This window comes from Puntigrus tetrazona, chromosome 5 (assembly GCF_018831695.1).
Source record: "Puntigrus tetrazona isolate hp1 chromosome 5, ASM1883169v1, whole genome shotgun sequence".
Taxonomy (NCBI): domain Eukaryota; kingdom Metazoa; phylum Chordata; class Actinopteri; order Cypriniformes; family Cyprinidae; genus Puntigrus; species Puntigrus tetrazona.
Window position 1 is genome coordinate 12246100 of NC_056703.1, and position 18811 is coordinate 12264910.

The following is an 18811-nucleotide window of genomic DNA, read 5'->3' on the forward strand; positions in this document are numbered from 1 at the left end:
GTGCAACAGAAGCAGATCCAGGCATGTATGGAAGCGGGAGATGAGATGATGAACATAAGAAGGGAAACAACAGAAAACTGAACTACAATCTTGGGTCATTCCATTTTCAGTGTGTTTGCGAGAAAGAGAGTGAGTGTGTGTATTAGTGTGTGTGTGTGTGTGTGTACAAATCAGTGTTTTTGCCTTTTTTATTTTTGTGAATGTTTTATGTTTATCTCTTACACCACAAAAGAATATTATATATATATATATATATATATATATATTAAGATGACATTGTTGTTACAGTTCTTTGTGAATCGAGCTGTACAATTCCACTTGTGTACAAATGTTCTGTACCTATAGATCGTCTGAATATTTTATAGTGTTTGTTTTATTTTGTTTTAATGCACTGCTCATCACACTGTCATTTCAACCTCAGGCTAGTCTTTTTGTTTGTTTTTTTGATAACGGGTGTTTCCATACGCCATCATAGTTTCAAAAAAGATTGTATTTTCACTGCAGAGTGCCGTAATTCATTTTTCCGTGGTGATGGGTTTTTGTAACATTACATTTAAGAGAATTGTGTTCATTGATATCAAACGTGCCAGTCAGTGGTGACTGTTACAGTTCAGCTGCGATACTGTACTACCTGAGTCAGTACTCGGTTACTGAGAGGACGTTTAGGCCACATCAGGCTAGAATTACGTGGTTTTCGTGTTTATTACAAAGAAAAGGTCCCTGTAAGCCAAATAGGAAGTAACTAATGTTGTCTATAGTTAATCATAATTAGTTGTTACTCAGCACTGAAAAACACCATTTGGAGATGCTGACAAACATTTTGCACTGAATGTTTAAAAATTACTGTATGTGGCCTAAAAATCATAATTTTATCATTTCTAGTTGGATTTTAGTATTCTATTGTCACTGAGCAGTTACAAGCTAATCTTATTCGAGCTTTGTGTGTAAGTGTATGTGTGTCACATGTAAGGATCAGCCTGGGCCATAAAATCTCATTGACTGTTTTGGTTTTGAATTAATCCGGTTTTGTACCATGTTCACTGCATGAGACCACCGTGTGTTGTTTTTTGATTCTGTTTCATCTGTTTTGTTACTACCATCATCCGCTGTGTAAACTCCACCAAAACATGGTCAGAACTGTAGTGTTTTCCTTAAGCTCCTTTCTTCACCTAAAATGCGTGTCATAATCACCTGTGCCATAAACAATATTTATTTTAACACAATGAAACCTTAAAGGGTGTCATCGAGCAGCTTTAAAGGAGAAATGTTATACAGTAAGCTGTATGAAGATGTTAAGAGGCTCAGGTTTACAGTCTGTACGTAGAGTCCGTTGCCATTCAACAATAAAGATCCATGAGCACATGCTTTCAGACCTGTGTGTATCGACAAAACTGATAAACTGTATCGATGGTGGGCAAGTCAAAATATGTTAGTCTTTCTTATGTAAAATGTACAATTTGTTTTTAACCCTTTTATTTAGGATGTTTTCTTAAATGCCCACAGGTCTCGAAAGATAAACAGGCAGCTTATTACCTGAGTTGTAGTCCTTCAACATGCTTTTGTTTAATCACATGATTTTGATGGACGGATAAAGCCATGGAGTGCCGAGCAGTGACATAACAATAATAAACAGCGTCACACACGAAGAATTATGACCATGAATCCACGTGTAATATTTGCCCCTCCGTATTTTCATCACCACCATCAACGAGTGTTTTTAATTGTATTTTTTTTCTCTCCCGGTTCAGTAAACAAACCATCATCTCCATCTGTGTTAAGTGGTGCAAATTTGTTTCTAAGATATTTTATGACTTAATTTATAGAGAATTACACACGTTATATTAGAATATAAGAGTATAAACTGTATATGTTTGACGTAGAGATTATTCTATTCTTCTTCTTTGCTGTATCTGAACGTTCCGTGTGTTATAGGCCCCAGTGCTGAAACATTAGCGTACTGTACAAACTCCAGACGTGAACGGAGCAAATACAACGTTTTATAATCAACAGAGAGAGAGTTACAAACCCGTCACGTTGCTGGCCAACCAATGATTTTCAGGAGACGTGCGTTTGAGTGCGGTGACCAATAAACATTTATAAAGACACATTTATCAAAGTCTTAAATGCACGCAAAAAATTATATATGTTACAGCTTGAGGCTTTTAGCCGCTAGAGGGCGCCAACCCATGGGTTTGTGTGTGGTTAACAAGTTCTAGTGCAACCGGACTAACGTTGTTCATTGCAATGTTTTGGTGGTTTTAATGTGACGCTTTACTTCTGTTATTCGTGGACACGTTATACTTATTAGAAAGTGCACACATGTTAACGTTGCTCTCCTGAAGCGTCAGAGAGAAACTGACTGCAGTGCGGTTATGCTTTCCATATTTCTGGCGATTTATTCACGGCCAGTGAAAACGGACGTTAAACCCACTCAAACGTGTTAGGCTCTTTTGGTTTGCCACTGAGAAGAAAAACCCTCCTCTCTGTTGAACAAATGAACAACAACAGCTCAATATGCTGCTGTTGTTATTTGTCTTCAAGTACTATGGTCTGTATTTCTGTTGTATTTTGTTTTGTATTTTTTGATAAGGCAGATAAATGTGCTTTCCTGCAGCTTTGTGTACAGTGATTTGCTCATTTGTAAATGAGTTAATAAAGAGGAAAGCTCAATACATATATAAGTACATGCAAATTTGATCTCTTCCTCCTGCTGTTTGAACTTCCTTTTATGTCATATGCAGGTTTTTTATGATGACGGAAACAGTTTTGTGCCCATTTAGATGGAAAAACACACCATGGTTAGTTTTACATTCACAAATACGAAGAAACCATGGCGCGTGTCTTCAAGAAAATGACCATTTCTGAGAAGGAGTTGTCCCTATTGGTTAATGTGCATCCTGCACCATTGTAGACTGCATTTTTGCCTGTGTAGAAATTCATCACCTCTGTTATTTTTTTCTGTGTCTTGACTTTGCCACTCACTTCCTCAGCTCATGAAGATTGCGGGTACGAGGAGTCACGGTGCTGCTCTGCTGCCTATGACAAACATGCTGGATGTAGAAACTTCATAGTAACTTTTGGTTTGCTCACACAAACACTGCAGGCGAGCCGAAGGGCAAGATCGAACGTGTTTGGAAGTGTAAAAAAAAAGAAGAAGAATCAGATCAGCAGAGGAAGGAGGAAGTAAAGAGAAGAAGAGGGGCTGACTGGAAAGAATGTACACTTAGAGTTGACTGTGTGTTTTGTGATTGTTTTTGTGTGTGCGTGTGAGCGAGAGAGAGAATGTGTGGTGTGTGAGTGTGTGTGTGTGTGTGTGTGTGTGTGTGTAACCTTTTGGTCCGATTTTGAAGAAATGTCTCTGAGACTACCTCGCAACTGGGACTTCAGCACTTTCAGAGCTGAAACAGCTAAGATAGGTGAGTGTCACTGCGTGTGGTCAAAGGTCAAAGTCTTTTCCGTGTTTTAGGAATTTCACTTGGCAAGCTGGGTAGACTTATGTGGGATTCTTTGACACAGCAGGCCTCCTGTCGCTAAAGGTGATGCATGTAATGTTTGACTTTTATGTTATGGGAAATCTAACTGCCTGAGCAGTGGTGGTACATATGTGTTTAGTCTAACTTAGAGGAGGTATTTTACAGAATCTATATATCGAGGGGTGAGAACCAACTTTCACCAACTTCTTTTCCATAGTTTGCTCTGACTTTGTGTACTGATTGCAATTTTTTATAATGCAAATTTTTACACTCATGATGGTACTTTTGCAAGTAGAAAGGGCTCATTAAGAGTTTCATTTGATTTTATATATATATATATATATATATATATATATATATATATATATATATATATATATATATATATATATAAACCTCCACCTCTTGGTCTCACCCCTCAATATGACAGACAAAAGTGATGGCAAAGTGATGGTGGAGGATTCAGCCCAAGGCTATATAATTCACTTGAGCGCTCTGCTATGCTCTTTCCTTGTAATTCTGTTAAATCCCTGACACACCTTTTGCTGTTTTATAGTCATTGTAACATTATTTGTACTTCTTCCTTTATAATTTGACTAAATGTTCTCATTAATCTCGAGGCTGTTATGTAAAAAATATGACTTAAAGTATGACTTCCAGCTGATTTTCGAAGCAATCGGGTATAAAGAGAGGCAGGTTTGTGGTGGCATGTGGTGACTCGTGGCGTTTCTGTTCTCGCTCTGCACTGTCTGTTGGAGATGCAAAGCATTAGTGATTTCCTCTGTGTGTAATCTTCACATGCTGCAGGCAGGAAGACGCTGAGAAACATCGTTCTCTGCTCAAAATGTCAGCGTACTGTTAAATGCTAGATAGTTATCTGCTGTGCGACCTATAACAAGGTCTTTGGTGAAGGTTTTCTCAGCAGTATCCTAGGTTAAGAGAGCAAGTGTTCTCAGTTTTCGATTGCTCTAATTATATGAAGTGTATTGTTAGTCAATATTTTTCTGACGCTATTTATTTGAAGTATTGTACAGCCTAATTTTTCAGCCAAAACAGTGGTTATAATTAAGAATGCACAGTATTCATACCATATCAGTTGAATGTTTTTTTTCTCCTCGTACCAATAAATTGTGTTGGATATATAATTATGAATGCTAATTCCCCGTTTTTACACCTTGATTACTTTTGCCATAATTTAATGCTCACTTAATTTTATTTCTATTTATTTCTACACATTCTATTTTATTAAAAGTATCTTGCAGTACAGCCTCATATTTTTAAAGTTGAAAAAACAATGTTCATAACTACAGGTGCAGAAAATATTGGTATTAGAGATTTTTTTTCTGATTTTTTTGTTGATGTATATCAGTTATTAATGCTTATTTAATAGTGCATGCTTATTTCCATGCTTATTTATTTTAAGTTACATTTTCATCTAATACTAATCTAATCTAATCATCTAATATTCACTTTGAATTAAAAATATTAATAATTCTAGAATAATTTGTTATTACAAATATATTATTGGTAGTCTCAAAAATCAATCTCAGAATTTTGTAATGTGATTCACTTGAAGCATTTAAAATGATTGATTCAAGTATGTTTTTTTTAAAGAAAAGAAATTATTGTTTATTGTAAATTTATTGTTTAAGGCGATTTAGATATTTAACACCTATTTAGAAATGTTATATACGTCACTGTCAGTTACCAGCCATAGCATTATTAACCTTTCCTATCAGCTAAACGTTTAATATTATGCACACACCTATCTGTTCTGAGTGAAAGGTGTTCAAAAGTGTTTCCAGCAGGAATTGTTAGAATTGTGGAAAAAAAAATAGGCTGATAATGAAAAGAAAAGCTTCAGTTTCAGTGCTGTAATTGCTTTAATTAAAGACACGTTTTTCCTTTGGCATGCACTGATGAAACATAATTAAGAAACCTGTGTTTTTATTCAGCGTCACCTTTAGACGTTGTCACGTAGCATTAAACATTAAATGCTGGATATTTTAGCCTCAGCAGTTGTGCCGAACGTGAATGATCGTCATGTCCCAGAGTTTAGCCTGACGCAGAACAGCTCGGCCTGACGCAAACAGCTTCTTGCATCTCTGCTGTGATCTCCTTGGTAATTCACGGGGAGTTTGAAGCGACTCTCTTCCCTTCCCCTGATCCCAGCGTGTGTCATAGAAATGGGTGAGGCCTGAAGCCGGGCAATGTGTGTGGGCCTGTGGTCCAGGAGAGAGAACAGTAGTCCGTGCTCTCCATCAGGGAAGTTTTTCTCAAAATAGACCAAAGAGGCTGACATTAGGTGGGGATCTTTCAAAAACGCTACTTCCTGTGGCTGATGAGCTTGTAACTTCCTGTTTATCTTAGTTTCTCTCTTCTGCCCTTTCCTCTGATAATGCGTTATAGCGAATTTGACTACAAAAGCGCCAACTGCTCAAATCGCTGTGACACCATCTCTTGCCAATTAGATAATGGCTGATTTGTTGCTGTCTAGAGATTTATTTATTGTAGATGCTTTCTTATCAAAGAAATGCCACGAAGTCAAGTGTTTTGTGGCTTCACCACGTAACCTTTCACTGTAATGAATGCTGACTGGAGTGCTTATGTCATTTTCTTATTTTCTGCCACTCAACATCTCAGTTTTTCTTATCTCTCAATCACAGGGGTCTACCCCACCCTCCCTTTGCTATGGGCTATCCCGCCAGAAAGCTAAATCGCAAATGAGATCTTTTTAGTATCTTAGTTCTCTCTCCCAGACACCAGTGGGCTCAAATGGAGCACAAATTTATGAGATAAATTGAGACTTTCTGAGAGAAAAGTGAAGAAAATTTTATTTTTTTAATGCTGTTCTCAAATTTACAAAGACACTTGCAAAGGCAAACATTTTAATATTATTTATATATATATATATATATATATATATATATATATATATATATATATATATATATATATATATATATATATATATATATATATATATATGACCAACAAACCACCTTAGGTTGGTCTAAGCTAAATATCCACAAAAATATTTAATGTATTTAAAATGACTTACTTATGGAATGTAAACCTATATATATTGTATTTTTCCATAAAAAGTTTTATAGACTAACTGCAACTTCATTTAGTAACTATTAAGGATAATTCATGTGTACTAATATTTATTTATGTATGAAACCTAATGATCATGTTATCCAGAATGTCACATTTTGTTGTTGATTTCCAGGTTTAAATTATATTTTGAATTGTTCAAGGTCTATCCACATAAATCTTAAAGCTTTGTGCGCTTATTGTATGTGCGGCTAAATGATGTACTTTTTGTTTCTATGCATAGTCATCTAAAACAAGGTCTTGAATGAAACATAACTGGGAGCTTCATTAGATCTCTCAAGGTATAAAAGGGCAATCTCTGAACAATAAAATGTTCCTCTTTGATGTTTCAGTTCTCAAACTCTTGGCAAAGAGTGAAGATCCAATAATACCCTTTTGACCTATAGCAAACAATCCATTGTAACATCGAAAGCTATTTTTTTGCTTTTGTGAGTGGTATTGTTTCTGGCAGAACTGGCCAGCACTTTCGTCAGCATAAGGACAAATGTCTATCAAGCAGGAAGCTGTCAGGTTCAGACAGTTAGCCACTGTCATCACCACACATGTGCATGATGGTCTGATGATATAAAACTAGAATTAGTTCAGTGACAGATGACTTTACGTTTCGGACTCATCTGCATGTTTGTGTCTTATTCTTTGCCTTTTATTTTTTATCGGTTTTCACCTCAGCTCGCTCCAAGAGTGTTATGCCAGGGGAAGGGAGCCCTGGATCCACTCACACCGGTTTTAAGAGATCCATGGAGAAACCTCTGAAAACAGGCTGGCTGAAGAAGCAGAGATCCATCGTAAAGAACTGGCAGCTGCGCTTCTTTGTGCTGAGAGGCAACGTCTTAACATACCACAAAGATGACAGAGAAAATGCTGTCCAGGTAGGAGAGAAGCAAGCACGGGTAATACAAACATCAACATTTAAACATTTTTTTTAAGGCATCAACTTTTTTGTTTTGTCTTCTTTCCTGTTTTTTAATTATCTGTTTTTCAATGTCCAGTCCTGAGAGTTAAATAATTACAATTAAACTAAGAGTTTACAATTTTTTTCTTCTTCTTCTTCTTTTTTATTTAGTATTTGTTTTTAGTTTGTGGTCATGCGATAATCGTGTAATAATCATAATATTTCTTTTTTTTTCTTTTCCTTTTGTTTATTTCCAGGATTACTGTACATCTTAATTTTCAGTGTTGTCTCAGATTTTTGAATCTGACGTTTGAATCTGTATATCATGTAAATGTTTCCACACTGGTAAAATAATGAAAGTGAAATACATTTTTATTTGCCTTTTTACTTCTGATATTTATTATTTATTTATTACATTTTATTTACTAAATAAGTAATTTTAACTTTACTATTTACTAAATTATTTAGCATCATTTAGACTGTGACTATACTCTCTTGTCTCATTCTTATCTCAGGGAACCATCCCTTTATTCTCATGCCAAGTTAACGAGCTGCCATCTAATGCGGATGATAAATTTCTGTTTGAGATTATCCCAGGTGAGTATTTTTATTAAATGTGCTGTATGTACGTTTTTGACTCTTCTAATGTATATTTAGGAAACACGTTATGTTTGCATAGCTGTTTCTCTGAAATATAATGCTATAGCCTTTTTGCAGTACCCATTTCAACCCCTAGATGTCAATTTTACATAGTGCACCTTCAAAGTACCTGTATTATGGGTTATGAAACGATCTATCGGTTAATAAACAGAGTAGCACGCATCCCGCGGAAGAACATTCTAACCGGAGCTACTTCCTTAAAGTTTATGTTTATGGCGATTCACTCAGGGTTTGTATTATTCCACAGCGGCGATGACCCGATAAGGCTACACTTGTTCGAATACATGCACTTAATATACGTGTACTGTAGTGATTTGGGATAGCACAAAAAGTGAGTTTGGAAGGTGAATTCGTGATGTACTCACTCATTATATAGGCTCCAATTTACTAATCTTTAAGTTACATAGTGCTCCTGCTTTTACTGTCCGTGGCGGCATCTAATTCTGATAACTGAGGTGGAGTTTGGACCACTTAGATACGCCAATTTTTAATCTATTGTGTTAATTTTCAGGTGGTGGTAAAAAGTTGTTGGTCTGGATAAACAGTTATATTCTGTATGTTTATCTTGTGTGCGATATTTTTCTTTCAAATACGATCATTTTGAGCTTCTGGTGCGATACTTGGATATTTCCAATCTGGCAACATTGACACTTGTAATGCAGTGTGATACAGGACTGCTATGCAGGTTGTTTACAGTGTAAAAAAATATCATCGGCTACTACTTTGTATGTTGGGGGGCATACAGTCATACAGTTGTTGTGTCCATGATGCAGCAGGTAGCAGTACAGACCGGGAGCGGGAAGCCTATGTTCTCATGGCAACCAGTCAGAGCGAGATGGAAGAGTGGGTGCGCTCCATTCGCAAAGCCATCGGATCACGGTCCAATGGAGGTATTACATCTTCAACATCTTATTATAAATGTATATTATAAAGTTTGGTTTGTAGGTTCAGGGGGTTCTTAGGACCATTCGCTCGCATACAGTAAGAAAAAACGGAAACTTGGTAATTTCTTTAACCTAAAACACAGCACAATGTAATGCATAGTTTAAAATGACTAAAACAGGTTTCTGAAACACCTGTGGAAAATCAATATGCTACTTTGTTGTTGTGTCAGACCTTTCTTGGCATGCTAGTGTAGACAGTTGGCAATTTGAGTGAAACCCTATTACCTTAATGTCTGAAGGGTTATTATTAATGGTATGAATTTAATTAAATGCAATGTCTCTTTCCTCAAAGTATTTGGAAAGAGCCTTTCGGATATGATGGTGTATGAGAAGAAATTTGGACCACGTCTGGTGCCCATCCTGGTGGAGAAGTGTGCTGAATTCATCAGAGAGCACGGTCTGAGTGAGGAGGGCATCTTTCGCCTGCCAGGACAGGACAACCAGGTCAAACAGTTCAGAGAGGCCTTTGATGCCGGAGAGAGGCCGTCATTCCCAGGTAAAGTTTCACATGTCTAAATCTGTCACTATTGCTGTAGAGAACTGATCTCAATAAAAGCATATTGTTTATTGTTAAGTCCAGTAATGGCATGCAACTGTATACATAATACATTAGTGTACCATGGAACTGAATAGATAATACATTTATGTACCACGGCACATATAAGGTACTTCAAAGAGTACCATGATATTTCAGTACAGTGCAAAATATAGTAAAAATATTGTGAAATATTATTATAAATGAAAACTATTTTTTTATTTCCAAAATGTTATATTATTATATATATATATATATATATATATATATATATATATATATATATATATATATATATATATATATATATATATAAAACCATAATCCAAGATTTTTTGGACTTGTGACCACTGGTTTGCAGACTTCAGTGTGCTTTAAAGTTTGCATGCAAATGGGGCTTTTATGTGGATAACCACACTCTACATGACCATTTATGGTGACACTACAGTCTTCACTGCTATTTTGAGGAAGTAGAATAAGAGTTTGACCCAGAATGTATGAACTAGATCTGAGAGAGAACTGTATGTGAAAGAGAGAGAGAGAGAGAACGTGCAAAAAAGCGTGAGAGATAGAGAAAGAGAGATATAAAATCAACTATTTCAGAGCAACCTGGCACACGCTGATGATCTGCGGCTGAGCCACATCCTGTCCTGACTAACAGAGATCTTGCCATTGAACACACGCACATTATCCATTTGACAAGCAATGGTTTTGCATTTCATCTTCATCGTTTTTGACTGTAAAGACTGTAGTAGACGTTAATGACCCCATGCCGCATTTAAACTTGTTTTGTTCATGTCTTATGCCTGCAGTGACACCGATGTCCACACGGTGGGGTCCTTACTTAAGCTGTACCTCAGAGAGCTTCCTGAACCTGTTGTGCCTTGGACGCAGTATCAGGCCTTCCTTGACAGCACTCTGACGCTGGATGCCGCCACTGCAGCGGTGAGAAGCACATTCGCAAAAACAGTATATCAGATGAGCACTGATCCTATAACTAACTGCAACACGATCAATCCCAGGGCAAAGAAAAGCTGGAGGTACAAATCAGCCATCTGCCGAAAGTGAACTACAACCTCCTGAGTTACATCTGCAGGTACGAGTCCCTACAAGAGTGACAATGGATCAGACACTGATAGGATTGTATATAAGTTTGTATATCTATATTTGTTATTTCAGGTTCCTTTTTGAGGTCCAACAAAACTCAAAGGTGAATAAAATGAGCGTTGAGAATCTGGCCACGGTGATGGGAGTGAACCTGTTCAAGCCACAAGTGGAGGACGCCATCAGTATGATGAAGGGTCAGTAATCATCCTAAGGAGAATAAAACATTGTGCTCTATGTAATTTATATTGTTTTTGAAATATCCCATGGAATCAAAAGGTTGGTGTGTCTTTAAGTCCGTTGTTAGGGGTGGGAGCGGTATGATTTACACGATTAAGCAGCAGAAATTTGTCAACCGGTACAGACTGTTGTCTCTATCACATGATGTTGTTGTTCTGCGTGGTCACGAAAACCTGACGTTTGCATGTTTTTTTTTTAACATTGAGGTTTAAAAAGAAGTCGTTTTAAGATGCTGAAATGCAGTCAGCAGCGAAATGCCATGAGCGCTGTCAGAGGGACATGTGCAAAAAATGTGGTATTTTTGCCTTTAGATTTATAGGCCTTAAATAAAAATACACAGTTTTTGTGTCAAAATGCCTGTCTTTGCAAGCATCCCTGTAAACACAGCAGCTCTCAATTGAAAGCAAATAGCTGAGAAAGAAAACACAAGTTGGATCCGGGCAGCTCTTAAAGCAACAGCAGTAAAATATATAAACGAAAAAAAAAGAGAAAATCTCTCACTGCTCGACTATAAATCACTTTTGTGTCTTTATTAAGAAAACACAGTGAAAAATACATGTTTTTATACATTTGATTACTTGATTATACGATTTATGTATAATAATTATATTTGATTATACGATTTATGCAGCATTTCATATTTCTTTTTCAACTGTAGTTGATTGTCCTACTGCTTCTAATTGATTTATTTTTCTTATTTAATTGCCGACTGCTTACTGATTTTCTATTTAAGCTAGTATTTATTGTTGACAATGTTGACAAGAATTATGACATTCCTATGGTATCAAAAATATTTATATCATAAAGAGATTATTTAAAGCAAAACAACTATAGTGTGATATATATTATTACTGTAAAATAAAACCTTTTTAGCAGAAAATGTAAAAATTTACAGCCTTTTTTTCTGGAAAAATGAACCCAAAATATTAATGCCATATTTTCTTCCTCCAAAACTCTTCCTCTAAAACCACCTGCAATAGCAAGAAGCATATCATGGAATGCTAGTATGTTATTCCATTTTTTAGTAGTCATAAAGTTGTATAATATGTCTAAACTATAGGTTAAAAATAATTTGACCTGTCATACTCACAACCTCCCGTTTTAGCAGCAAACAGAACTTCAAACAGAAAAACAAATCATTGGTTGTTTCTGGGATATTTAACCTGAACTGCAATGAGTAAGAATGAGGTTTCAAGTATGGTGTTCATGGTTAACACCTTGCAGTGTTCATCTTTGTTCTCACCTCATACATACAGGAACACCCATGATACAGAAGGTAATGACTGTGATGATCAGACACCATGAGCTGCTTTTCCCACCCTCTAAAGACGCGCAGCCATCTCCTCTACCGAGCAAGAAAAGCAAAAGCAAGAAGAGCAGTAATCCTCGCAGTTTTGTGGGCTGGGAGTCTGCAGAGGTATTGATCACATAAAATTACAGCTGTTTCAGAAGCCAATTCATGGAGAACTTATAAATATCATTTTCATCACCAAGGCTGCATTTATGTGCTTAAGGAAATGCAGTAAAGCTGTGATATTGTAAAATAATATTAACTTATATTTTAATAGTATAACTTGTGTTAAATAATTGGTTATTTAAAATTAATTGATTTCCTTAATTGCCAAACAGATTTTTGTCACATGGTGCTTTGGAAATCATTTTAATATGTTGATTTCATATGTTGAGTTCAAGAAGTCGTATTTTTGGAGAAACTACCTTTTTCAGAAGTATATTTAAAATGCTGAATAAAAGCATTATTAAGTCTTACAAAATGCTCTCATACCAAAGTTCTAAGTGGTAGTCTACCAAAAATGTAAATCTAAATTTGGCCTTATTTTTGGCAATGACACTGAATTAGGTTTTAAAATATTTAGCATTTTACATTTTCTACTTAGAATTTAAGCATTTATATAGCATATTACTTCTAATTTATTTTCAAAAAGGGTTTTATTTGTAGGCTTCAAATTAAGAATAGTCATATCTGATGAACGCACCTGCCGTTTGTCAAGGTTTTTGAAGCTGTCACTACTTTACTTTCACATCTTTATTTCTTAACTGATCACATCACTCTTCTCCCCAAGTGTGAAGTGTCCTCCTTTCTGAGTCTCCAGAGGAAGAGGAAATGGACACACCTGAGGGAGAGAGAGGAAGGACCTGTGTTCATCTGACACAGGATCAGAAGGCACGCCTCTTTCTCCTTCCTCGCCATTTTCATCCATAACCGACACATGGCCCGACAGCCCCAGAAAAGAACACAAACTCTACCCAGCTTAGGCTGTCTGCCAGCGGAAAAGGCCGTGAGCCTTCTTGGGAACGCTGGAGCAGGTTCCAGGAGAGCTTTAACGAGAATGAAGAAAAAACATTCTCAGAGGACATCTTTAAATTACTCGACCTGCAGAAAGTGACACTATTTTCTGGAGGGCAGAAAAGTGAAAAGGAAAATGTTGAAGGACAGAAGGACACAGACTTGAATAAGACAGGTAGTGATGTCGTGGACAAACAGATAGATGCTGTAAAAACACAGGCACAGAGCACAATCCCCGTTCCCAAACCTCGGGTAAGGAACGATGTGACTGCACCAGCTGTGAGCCAAGAGAAGCCAGCGGAACCTTCAACAGAACCTGCTCTAAAGAAAAGCAATGCAGCACCACTAGAAAACACAGACTCAACAAACATCATCAACAGGTACGGACAAATACAAGTGTACACGTGTTCATTATTTGCCATAGTGGAGTTTGCTAAAAGGGTTTGAACAAACATCTTTCAGACATAGAATTTGCATGTCAGACAATAAAATAGGCTCGTATTTACACTGAAGGAGGGATTCAGGCCACATTTAGGGACCAGAATGTGTCTTAGTGGTGAGCTCTTCATTAAGGCCCATTAAAGTGCCCCAATTGTGGGTTGTAAAGGTTCATATTTTGATTTTGGGAGTCCCCAACAACAGGTTGACATACATGCATGGTCACGAAATGCTTTCATTGCAATAATATGCCTTTATTTTTAGTTTTTTTTTTTTCTCAGCGACTCCCAAAAGATTAGTTCAGTAAATCTTTTCTTCAAACCCTTCCTTTGCATGATACTAATCTGTGGTGATTGGACAATTTAGTTTCGTTTAATAAAAGCTGCATTTATGAGTGCAGTATTTTACTGCTCCAAAAGCAGCACCTATAGTGGCAAAGAATGAATTTGCCTTTTCATTTCAAGTGGATGGACAATATGCTAATGTTTCATGTTGACGTCACCAATAAACAGCTTGGGATTTGTTTTGAAAAAACTTGTTTTAACGATGCAGAGTCGACTCTGTCTTTAAATAACTTGATACATGGTGCACTTTCAGATTTAAAACGTTTCAGGATGTTTTCATTCACTTAAACGGTGTTGAACACTGAATGAAAGGTCTTTAAAAAAAAAAAAAAAAAAACCATAAGAGTAGATTTTTAGGTAACCAACAATTAGAGAACTCTAGAAACTCTCTAGCCTTTTTCAATAAATTGAAATGTATGCTCACCAAGGCTGCACTTTTTAAATGAAAAATGCAGTAAAACAGTAATTTTGAGAAATATGGTTAAAATTGAAAATTGTTTGCTATTGTAATATATTTTAAGGTGTAATTAATTTCTGTGATGCTGAATTTTCTTGTTGAAAATAACATATTACGACAAATCATTTGTAACGTTATAAATGCCTTTAGTTTTGCTCAGTCTTCCTGACCGCATGTGTTTGTGCGTTTAGTCTCCAGCAGAAGAACAAAGAGCTGAGCGCTACAGTGACGGAGCTGCAGGCAGCACTAGAGGCAGAGAAACGCTGCAAAGCTGCATTAGAGATCCTACTACGCAATGCAGAGCGCAGCAGGGATGAAGCACTTGTGCGCAATGAGCAGCTGAACCGAGAGATTCAAGAGTTCCTCAACAGACCGACTGCTGGACCGTCATAGTCACGCCATCACGCGAACATATTTCAAATGAAGTCCTGTGTAGCCCCTCAGGAGTACACCACAAGCTGGACAACTCCATCTGGTTTTACACCATGAACTGTTCAGCAGAATGCCTTCAGAGTAAGACTATTGATAATGTCCATCTCCCAGGACTTGATACAGTATATGACACCTTATGTAAAGAAATGACAGATTTGATTTACTTAGACGTAAGACAAGATGTGAATTTTGAAGCAATGCAGTATTTTACTAAACAGTTGAGAGTATTTAATGACCTTTTTATTGAAACGTTATCGTATTTTATAATGAATCTCAAAGAAATAACTCCCCAACAAAAACTAAAATGGTCAGATTTGTTTTTAAAGAGCCTTTTTATCGACAAGGAGAAGTCTTTTCCTCCGTTAATTATTAATTATAAATTAAAACAAAATCTGTTGTGGCAAAGGTTTAACATAGTTATTGTTTATGTTCTCACCGGACTGTGTTAGTCTCCATTAGAGTTTGTGAACAATTTGATGAAAAGGGCAAAAAGCACAAAATGTGGATTACTGTCAGTAAATAAACCGTTTTTATCTGGCTTTCCTTTCCTGCACCTTCACTTCTGTTGTCTGGTTGCAGTCAGAATGAGATAGCGTGTCAGAAGAGATAAAATGTGACAGAGTGTGAGAGAGAAATGGGAAGAATGCTTTCAGATCAGAATTCACACAAGAGACCACGGGAAGGGGTAAAAACACTGGGAATTACGTAAGAAAAAAGAAGGCCAGATAGCATTGTGTCTGTCAGCTGTCATAATGCTGATTAAATGATAGGGGAGGAATTTCCTATTTCCGATGAGGCTGGATATACAGACACTGTGCTCCTTAAAATCAACACAAAGCTGATAAAGTGAATATATGGTCAGGTGAGTCATTCATTTAGCGGATTGCAGTTTGTTCTGTGATGTTCTTCAGTGGACGTTTCCAGATGTTTCTCTGGTGAATGGAGCTTATGGCAGCACCACAGTTTCTAAGATAAACAACACTGTTTCTCTTACGTAGGAGAGATTATCTTGAGGAAGAGAGTGAGCGTGAGCACGGCATGTGACACCACTGGTCACTGGGTCAACATTTCAACTACATGCCCATCTATTATTACAATAATCTATAGTAATAACAACCTTCACTTAAATAATACACGTGGAGCACAAAATACAATTTGAAGAATGCTGCTCTTAATGTAGTGTTATGTAGATTTTCAAAATTGCTGTGATTTTCGTGCCATCTGTAGACAAATGTTTATCAGCAATAACGTGAGCTTCTCGTCGCAACAGCACACTGCTCTAAATACATGAAATTAAGAATTGCATTGAGAACTACAGTAGAAGGTGACGTTTTTTTTTAAATAGCATATTGCAAATGGGATATTGACTTGAAGAGTAGTTCAATAAACAATCATTTTATATTAAGTGACATGTTCTACGGTTTTGCGGTTGTGCGACTGTTTAGCACAAGATGGCGGTTTCGTTGCTGAATCAATCCGAATTGGTTGAACGAATGACTTAATGATTCAATCATGCAGTGATTTGCAACCACCATTTTAGGTTTATACTGAAAAGTCCCCTAATGTGCACATTTCAGGGAGTTTGGGGCAATATGTGGATGAGTAAACAATATTAATTCAATAATTTGAATTCAATAATTCAATTTTTTTCAAAAGCTGCAGTCCATAAGTAATGCCTCTTTGTTGCCATCTATGTTTGAAAACCTGTAATTGCAGTTCCTTGCCTTGGGGTCGTAGGCGGCTCCAGGACGGATTAATATAACGCTGGCTTCAGTCACTGCATCCGTGTGAAAACTGTATTTAGTGATCACAGATTCTAGCCTACGTCTTGGAATATATGATCCATAATAAGATAGGAATCCTGTGATAATTTCATTACTTACCCACTTCCCGATCTTATATAAATGATCATCAAGACATATGCTGAATTATAAAGAAAAAAAAAAAAAGATTTTGGTGTATGAATCCAAATTTCTTTTTTTACCCAAAGTGTTTCTTGCTTAAGCTTGAACTATACTTAAACTATAAATCACATAACTTACATTATAATAAATTGTCGATTCTCGGGCAAACTGTGACGCGCTTTTTAACTGCTAATTTCAAACCGTTATGTTAATATATCTAACTAAACATTGGCTGTGGGGAAGTTGTAATACAATTTAGCATTCCTTTTATAGAACCGAAAACTTTCTTGTTGTCTTTATGGAGCTTTTTGTGATCATTCACAGAAAGTGTGGCAATGTTTTGTATTTTTATTTTAGAATATTTAAAAAAAAAAAACCTTTTGAAGCAAACTTTATGAGGTGGCTGCTGTTTTTGCTTGTTATGTCTGACTCACCCCAGAACGTGTTACAAGCTACCCATTAGTGGGGTAGAATGTAACAAACACACTCCATGTATTTTACATCAACTTATAAGGGCTGTAATATTCTTACAGAGGTTTGAAATTGTGTAGTGAACAAATGTGGGTGTTTTGTATTAAGGTTTCAGCAATCCAGCTCAAAAATTGTACGAGTTAGAGATGCTGAAACAAGAAGTGTTACAAATCTACAGTCTCCCCTGTGTGTGCATTAGCGTGTAGAGTTAAATTCTAGTACAGTCTAATTTCAAATCGGCATACTATTCAAATTTCGGATTAAGAAATTCTTTAAACCCAAAAAGCAAACTATGCTCCTTGAACCGGTTGTCTTTAAAATACAAATCTTGTGTAATCCCAGGCTGATCTGTAATCTGAACCCCATTTAAAACTGGAATATAATTTCATTTCATTCACATGTGTTTCATATAATCCTGCCTTGATTATAATCCGGCATCAAAATGATTTTTTGACATGTAATTAGCTGTTCTGAGGAAATACCATAAAATGATCCGCTTCCTGCAGGATAGTTGCTTTTTTATGTTTTTATGGGCCTCAGACTTCCTGCAAAACCTACTCATACCACTCACATGAAAGAACATTATTAAAATCTAACTGATGTGAATCAGGCTAAATAATAAGGTGATTGTATTGAACACTGGCTGGTTATGTACTTGCTCAAATATTGATTTTGGATCATTTTTAACCAAAAAAACCTGAATTGAGCATGTTTTCAACCATTTGGCTATTATATTTATTGGTCAGTGCTTCTTAAACCTAATTTCAAAAGTGTGATTTCTAGACCTGCAAAAGTCATGTAAATTAAAACAACTTTAAAATGAATTTTTATATACCATTTATATATATATACCATTGCTATTGAATAGCCTTGTAGTCAAGCTGTTTGAGAACCACCGCTTCAGATCCTCTGCCAGTTTAGACAGATTTGGATCAGATCAGATAGTTGAAACTGATCTTGGGTGAGTATTGGAAGCAGAAACTCTTCTTGACTGAAAGCATTCCTCTTAAGTAATTACTTCAACGCAACTTTGCAAAGCAGGGATGTACAAGTGTATGAAGTCCGTCTATTGGGTACTTCATATCTTGAGCCTCTGGAGATGTTTTCCATTGGCCGCAGAGCTGTGTCAGACCCTCAAAACGGGTGATAAGGGTTTCCCTCCACTTCCAAAGGAGCAGTTTGTTTTTGGTCATAAGCACAGAAGCTCTTCAACAGGCACCCTGCTGCACACCCTACAGATGATAAGATGCTCCAGAAGTCAGTGGAAATACAAACAAAATACTCATGCACGGAATTCAGCAGGTTTTGTTTGTGTTAGGAAAAAAGTCACAGTCATCTGTCCCCAGTTCGAGCAACTTCTTATTTGTTTCCCATGAGGGAACGTTAACTTTCAAGTACCCATTTCATTGCATTTGATGCTTAGAAACTTCTCTGAGATTCACAGATAACAGTTTTGTAATGGCAAAAAATGGCTGCTTTCAGTCTATCCTGCAAC

At 36.5% G+C, this 18811-nt stretch overlaps 1 pseudogene; it reads left to right on the forward strand.

The window, feature by feature from the left end:
• The first annotated feature begins 2804 nt into the window (after window positions 1-2804).
• On the forward strand, window positions 2805-15051 carry LOC122345278 (annotated as a pseudogene).
• Window positions 15052-18811: the final 3760 nt, after the last annotated feature.